Below are 7735 nucleotides of genomic sequence, written 5' to 3'. Positions count from 1 at the left end.
AAAGTCTTAGGAGTTACATGTATCATCTTTCCATATAGGACTATAATGAGTTTCATATTAAATCGGTGATTTCTCTTCCATGTTTACCTAGTTATGGTTCTCTTGAGTCTTGTGTTTGAATGCCAAAATTTCCATTTAGCTCCAGTCTTTTTTTCAAGAATAATTGAAAGTCCTCTATTTCATTAAACATCCATTCCCCTCCCCCCCCCAACCTCAATGATTCCTCTGTTTTTCTGGGTAGGCAATTCTTGGTTGTAATCCTAGTTCCTTTGCCTTCTAGAATATCATTTGAAGTCCTCTGGTCCTTTAACGTAGAAGCTGTTAAATCTTGTGTGATCCTGATTGTGGTTCCACATTTGAATAGTTTCTTTCTGGCTGCTTGAAGTATTGTCTCTTTTACCTGAGAGGTCCAAAATTTGGCTGTAATATTCCTGGGGACTTTTTATTTTGGGATCTTTTTCAGGAGGCAATTTGTGGATTCTTTCCATTTCTATTTTATCCTTTGGATCTAAGATATCAGGGCAGCATTTTTAAAAATAATTTCTTGAAATATGATGCCTAGTTCTTTCTTTGATTATGACTTCCAGGTATTCCAATAATTCTTAAATTATCTATCCTTGATTTTTTTCCAGGTCAGTTGTTTTCCCAATGAGATACTTCACATTTTCTTCTATTTTATTTATTGTTCTTACTTTGTTTTATGTTCTTTGATGTCTTATGGAATTATTAGCGTCTACTTGCCCAATTCTTATATTTAAGGAATTATTTTCTTTAATTAGCTTTTATACTTCTCCCATCCCCCAAATATGGCCAATTCTGCTTTTAAAGGAATTCTTTTTGTCAGTGAATTATTGTGTTATTGCTTTGCTTTGTTTTGTTTTTTAACCATTAGGTCAATTCAATTTTTAAGGTATTATTTTCTTCAGTATTTTTTGTTCCTCTTTCACCAAACTATTAATTTTCTTTCCATAATTTTCCTGCATCATTCTCATTTTTTTTTCCTAATTTTTCTTCTACCACTATTAACTCGTTAATGCTTCTAGGAATTCTTCTTGGTCTAGGTTCCAATTAGCATTTTTTTGAGGCATTGTTTGTAGTTGTTTTCATATTGCTATCTTCTTCTGACTTTGTATCTGTCTCCCCTGACACCACAAGAGTTTTTAATGATCAAGTTCTGCCTCATTGCTGTTGCTCATTTTTCCAGCCTTTTTCTTGATTGTGATCTTTATGTTAAAGTTGAGCTCTGCTCACCTAGGGGTGGGGAGACACTGTTCAGAGCTTCAGACTTTTTTGTATTGCTGTTTTCAGAGCTAGATCTGGAGGTCCACAAGATTTTTAGTGCTTCCAAGGTTGTATGATCCAGGGAAAGGTGAGGTCACTGCTCCCTTGGTCTACACTCTTGTCTTTATCCAGGAAGGTCCCTACAATGCTGCAACTGCAAGCATTAGTGCTCCTTTTTGCCTTGAAACTGTGTGACTGACCCCCAGAAGTACTTTCTACTCTGGAACTACAGACCAGAACTATATATGGTCAATAGAACTGCCAATCAGCACAAGCTGTAGCCAAGTGCCAGCAAAGGGTCCCCTCTTATCTCTTTTTGCCCAGTTGTCCCACCCCCTCACTGCCTCTAGGCTAAGAGCTCCCCAAATCCAAAGCTGCTGATACTGCTGTTGCTTTCCCCATGCACACCCTGGAAAGGCTTCTTCCCTGGTGTCACGGACTTCTGCAGACCTCCTAAATTTTCCTAGGCTGGAAAAATGTCTCATCCTGATCTTTTGTTGATTCTACTGCTCCAAAATTTGATCTGAGGCCTTATTTTAAAGTTATTTGAAGGGGTGAACGTTGGGAAAGCTCAACTGGATGGCTGTTCCTAATCCACCATCTTGGCCCTACCTACTTAACTCTTTTTAGTGTATGTATGTATGCATATATGTATATGTGTGTACATATACATATATGTGTATAATATTATATATAATATTTACTTACATAAATAAACCTAAATGTAATATTAATTCTTTTATATTGCATTTGCTTAAGGATGACCTTTTAGGATTCCCTATTAGGATGTCAGCTCTTTGAGAAAAGGAATTGTTTCATTCCTTGCATACACAGTGTACAGCACAATGGCTGGTGCATTGTAGGTGCTTAATAAATGTGTGTCAATCATGCAACAAGAATTTATTAAGCATTCACTGTATATCAGGCATGGCAGCTAGATGGCACAGTACATAGATTGCTGACCTAGAGTCAGAAAGACCTGAGTTGAAAGTTGAACTCAAATACTAGCTACGTAACCCTGGATAAGTCATTTAACCCTGTTTGCCTTAGTTTCCTCATCCATAAAATGAGTGGGAGAAGGAAATGACAAACCGCTCTAGTATCTTTGCAAAGAAAAATCCAGATGGGGTCAGGAAGAGTCAGACACAACTTAAAACAACTGAACAACAATGTCAGACAAGATACTAAATGCTGCAGACACGAGGAAAGGTGTCCTTCAAGGAGGTCTCATTCTAATAGAAGAAGAATACTGGTAAACAACCAGGTTCATACTTTTGACTATCCTTCCAGTAATTTTTAAAATTGTTCTTTATTTCTCTAATAGTTTGTAGTGGAAGCTATACAGGAATGGAGTGTGCTTTAGTGGATTGATCCCCATAGAAGGATTTCACAATTACTTTCAGCAGTAACAACAATAACTTTAATTATTAACAATAATTAGTAGTAATAGTAAGCACTTTAATCTAACTATTATCTAATGAGATCTTCACAACAACCCTGGGAGGTAGGTGCTGTTACTACCTCCATTTTATAGATGAGATAATTGAGGCAGACAGAATGATTTGTCCAGTCACACAGCTGGGGTGGCCAATCCGAGGCTACATTTGAATTCAAGTCTTCCCGACTCATGATCCAGAGTTCCAACCACTGAGCCACCTGGCTACCTCAGGAGTGTCTCAGGAATAAGATTTTCTATTATTCCTTCCTGGGTTTTGTTATTGCTGTGCAGAAATGTTTCTTGGGTGTTGGTGATTATTTTGTAGCCTGATATTTCACTGAAGCTACTACATGGATTAGCTTTTGTCCCTAATTTCCTAGGTTTTCTAAGTAAATCATATTATCACAAACAGGTATGCTTGCTTCTTTGTCTAACTTTATGCCTTTAATTTCTTTCTTTTTCATTGCTAAGATTTTGAGAACTAAGATAAGGGCATGGGGAAAAGAAAACATCTTTTTTTATCTCTGTACTTATTGTAAAACCTTCTAGTGTTTGTTTCTCTGTTGTAGGTTATACCAAATTTGGCTTTTATATACCTTTTAATCATATCAACTAAATGTCTTTCAGTGCCTGTTTTGTACTTTGTCAAAAGCTTTATTTCATCAATTGATAAAATTATATATTAAGCATTTTAAAAGAATATGACCAATTCTGTTAATTATTTCACTAATGTTGAACCAGCCTTTGATCTCTGGTATGGCTCCAATTTGATAATGTTGGATTATATGTTTGATAAATTGGGGTAGTTTTGCCAGAATTTTATTTTAAAATTTCAAAGCAATATTTCTTAATGATACTGACATATAGTTCTCATTCTTTGTTTTATCTTTCCCTGGTTTAGGTCTTTGGACTGTATTTCTCTCATAAAAAGGGTTTAGTACATTTTCTAGAAGTATAGTAATTCATTTTAGTTTTTTAAGCATTAGATAGAATTCTCCTGTAAATGCATCTGGCCCAGATCTCCATCCCCTCCCCACCCTAACCACCCCTGCTGAAATTTATAGAAAGTTCAATTTCTTTCCAAAAGTGTTTATGTCAGATCTCTATCTGGTAATTGGTTAATTAGGTCTTTCATAGGTTTTTTTTGGTCGATAATGCTCTATTTCTTTTGAATTCTCACAAGCATTTTCTTGGCATATAAATGTATTCAGTAAAAAGTGTGGAAATTATTTTTATTTCTTCTCTGCTGTCATTTCATCTTGTCCATTTTCAATCTGTTAATTTGATTTTCTTCCCTTTTTTAAAAAAATCAGATTGGCCAAAGTTTTCTAAATTGTGTTAATCTTTTCAGTGAGCCATTCTGTCATACGTTTGGTCTTCCATTTCGGTTCCCTTCTTTAATTCCAAGAGTTACTTATCTTTTCTTTGGGAATTCATTTTATTCTTCATGCTCCCAGAAGGCAAAAGGCAGAATTTACAAGGAAGCAAATTTCAACGTTATGGTTTCTTGAGGTTTATGTCAGTTGGTGGCACAAGGGTAGAGGGTTGAGGAGACTTGAGTTCAAATCCAACTTCAAACACTTCCTAATTCTGCAATGTTGGGCAAGTTATTTAACCTCTCTGTTTGCTTCAGTTTCCTCAACTGTAAAATGGGTATAACAACATCTTTTGTGAGAGAATATCTGTAAAGCACTTAGAACAGTACCTAGGACATAGTAGGTGCTATATAAATGCTTATTCTCCCCATGCCCCTTCCCTCAATGGGAAATGAGTCTGATTCCTAGCCTAGGGGTTCCCTGCTTAGCTCAATCCTCATCCACATAAAATTGTCTTCTTCTAGCTGTTAACAAATTATTTGGCCCCAAATAACAGAGATAGCAAAATAATGTAATTAGTAAAAGCATAGAAAAGTTAGCAGTGAGCAGTACTCAACCTCTAGTGTGAAACTCAATTTCTCTGCATGAGTGGTCAGAAAGGGACCCAAGAAGATCATTGACTTATCATGAAACTCCCTTCTCCCAGTCCAATAAAAGGGACAGATTATCTCATACACTCTGTGCACTTTCTAAAGAAGTTGGTTGCTACTATAGGAATGTCATCCAGAAGATGCCCACCTTGGGTAGAAGATAAGAAGGAGCTTAGGAGGTGACCGATTCCTATTCACAGACCACTTTGCCTCTAGCTGTGTGTCCCTAGGAGTATTTACCAAGTCTCAGTTTCTTCATCTGTAAAATAAGAAAGTTGGGCCAGTTGGCCCCAGAGAGCTTTGGAATTCTAGAGCTATGATCCTCTGACCTCTCTGGACATCAGTTTCCTCATCTGGAAAAAGCTGAAGTTCAACTGGATGACTCATTGCCTCATTCTAATTCTCATGATCTTTTAAGACTCTGAAGGGCAGTCTTGAAGGAGAATAAGAAGTTGAAGGGAAAAAAAAAAGCAGTTGTCACAGAGACAGAAAGGAGAATCTAGAAGAGAAGGGAGGGTGTTTGCTATCTGATGTGCTTAAAAAAAAATCAGTCTAAGAGCTGAAGATCCTTGCTATAATCTGGATTTCATAAACCCCAACAGTTGGAGGGAGAGAAGTGCCTCTGAGTGACTGTCCTATGTCAGCAGTGTGGGGCCCTGGGTCATTGCCTCTCTTTGACATACCCCAGGAGTGGCCTGGGAGAGCCAAGATGGCTCATCACAAAGAACCTGTCTACAGACAGTCCTGGCCGATGGGCCCAGGCTGAGCCTGGGGAAAAAGGCAACCTCAGGGAGAAAACAACTGATGGGGAAAGCAGGCAAGGCCAGCCTCCCGAGCTCAGGGGCTTCTCTAACAAACCACCTCCTCCTCCTCCAGATGATTTTAATAATCCCCGGCACATGTGCTATGACCCCTTGATGCAGTACAATATGTGTAACCAAATAAAAGATCTTTCCAAATTCGGAGATTTACTGTTTGTGATGGGAAAAGGCCAACCAAGTGATGTCATCTATATTCCAAATCTGAGCAGCTGCCAAGCAAGGGGATGTTTTGCTGGATAGAGTGATCTTTTTCTCCCTGATTCTTCTTTCCTTTATGAAACAATATAAAGGCTTTGGCATGGCTGGTGCTTTTTTAAAAAAACTTTACGTAAATAAGACAGTTGATTTAATAAGCTTACAAATAGGAAATCCAAGTTTTAATTTGACACCTGAGAGTCTGGTGAACCATATGACAGTGGTCACATGATTGAATTTGTCCAGTAAAAAGGCTAAAATGTCAAAGATTTTGTTGAACCAGTCAAGAACTATGGGAGATTTTCTGTTCTTAAACAGGGCAACTCAAAAGAAGAAACAAAGGACTGGACCTGGGGACTTGGAAGAGTTTTGAAAAACGGGTCTGTGTCACATACACACTCCACCTCCCTTGGGATTATTGCTCTAAAATCTTATGGTTATAGGCTCTCTGCTGAGCAGTAGGGGTAAAGAGAAGGCAAAAACGGTCCCCTGGCCTTAAGAAGCTCATAGTCTAATGAGGAATACAATATTCCATCTTTCTATCTATCTATCTATCTATCTATCTATCTATCTATCTATCTATCTATCTATCTATCTATCTGTCTGTCTGTCTGTCTACCTATCTATAGATACATACATACATGCATATGTATGTATGAATATATTCTTCATAAATAAAATGTACATATGCACATATGTAACCATATACTATATATCATATACTCTGTATATATGTGTATGTATATACACATACATATACATATATGTAATGGGAGGTAAAAAACAAATGTTCCTTGTAGGAACCTCATTTTCATGCTTAGAAGAGATTTCTATACAGATATATGTGCCTATGCATACATGTACATACATACATGTATGTGTATATATGTGTATATATATTATATATAATATATTATCCATCTATACTGATTAAATGAAGGGTAATCTTAATCTAATTGGGGGAGGTGTTTGCAGCTGGAAGGAGTGGGGAAAATCGACCTTTCCAAACTTAGTCCATACTCCTCTCCTTCCCACACACTCTGGTCCTGGACAGGTGACCTGATGGCTGAAATGGCCTCGCACCCACCGTGCCTATACAGAGGTCTGTACAGAGCTGCTGGCACTTTGTCTCCCCCAGTCTGTGGACTCCTTGAAATCACGGATTGTCTGTTACCTCTCTTGCTATCTGATTAGTCCAATTCCCAGGCACATATTGCTTACTGTTTACATGTTTGCTGACTTGACCACTCCCAATATAAAGGGTGGGGGGCATGGATTATGCCACCTTACTCAAAAGCAGTAACTACCTTGTTAGGAGAGATCACTTCTTAATGGGTTTAGTCAATCAGAACTAGATATGAACAAGGTCTGGACACCTGGATTAAAGACATTTCAATTTGGTACAACAGAGAGTTTGTTCTGACATTGTGTGAAGGATTTGATCACATCCTGAGAAAATTATATATATTTTAAAAAAGACAAAAAAACCCAGAAGCTCACTTGGAATCAGAAAGATTTTGAGGGTCTGATCATGGAGAGATGGGAGTGTGACTGAAAAGCTGAGCTGGAAAGACTGGGCAGCTCCAGAACCAGAAGAGAGAAGACAACCAGGAGAATCTGGGGCATGGAGCTGAAGGGGAAGACAGCAGGCTTAGTCCCCCTGTACTCACCTTCTCAAAGACGGAGGGAATTTCCAAGAAAGGCTCCTTTTCCTGACTTCCTCTCCGGTCCTTCCCCTTTCTCAGAATAGTGTTTGTCAATGCCTAGAATAAAATACACAGGATTACAAAAGAAACCAAATATATTGAAATTCAGCTATCACAATTACAATAATAAACAAGTTTAAGGACCCTAGGTTCAGAATCCTTGCCTAATGAATCAATAAGAACGATAATAGCATTGTCACTTCCCATTGCACAAAACATGGTGGTCAAAGGTGGCTGGCAAAGGCTTAGGCCAGGGACTGAAGGTTTCCACATCTATTGGGGAGGCAGAGAAATAAATAGTCAAGAATTGCCCAGGGCCAACCAGGAT

This window comes from Notamacropus eugenii, chromosome 2 (assembly GCF_028372415.1).
Source record: "Notamacropus eugenii isolate mMacEug1 chromosome 2, mMacEug1.pri_v2, whole genome shotgun sequence".
Lineage (NCBI taxonomy): Eukaryota > Metazoa > Chordata > Mammalia > Diprotodontia > Macropodidae > Notamacropus > Notamacropus eugenii.
The sequence above is the reverse complement of the archived record's forward strand: the minus strand, read 5'-3'. Positions refer to the sequence as shown.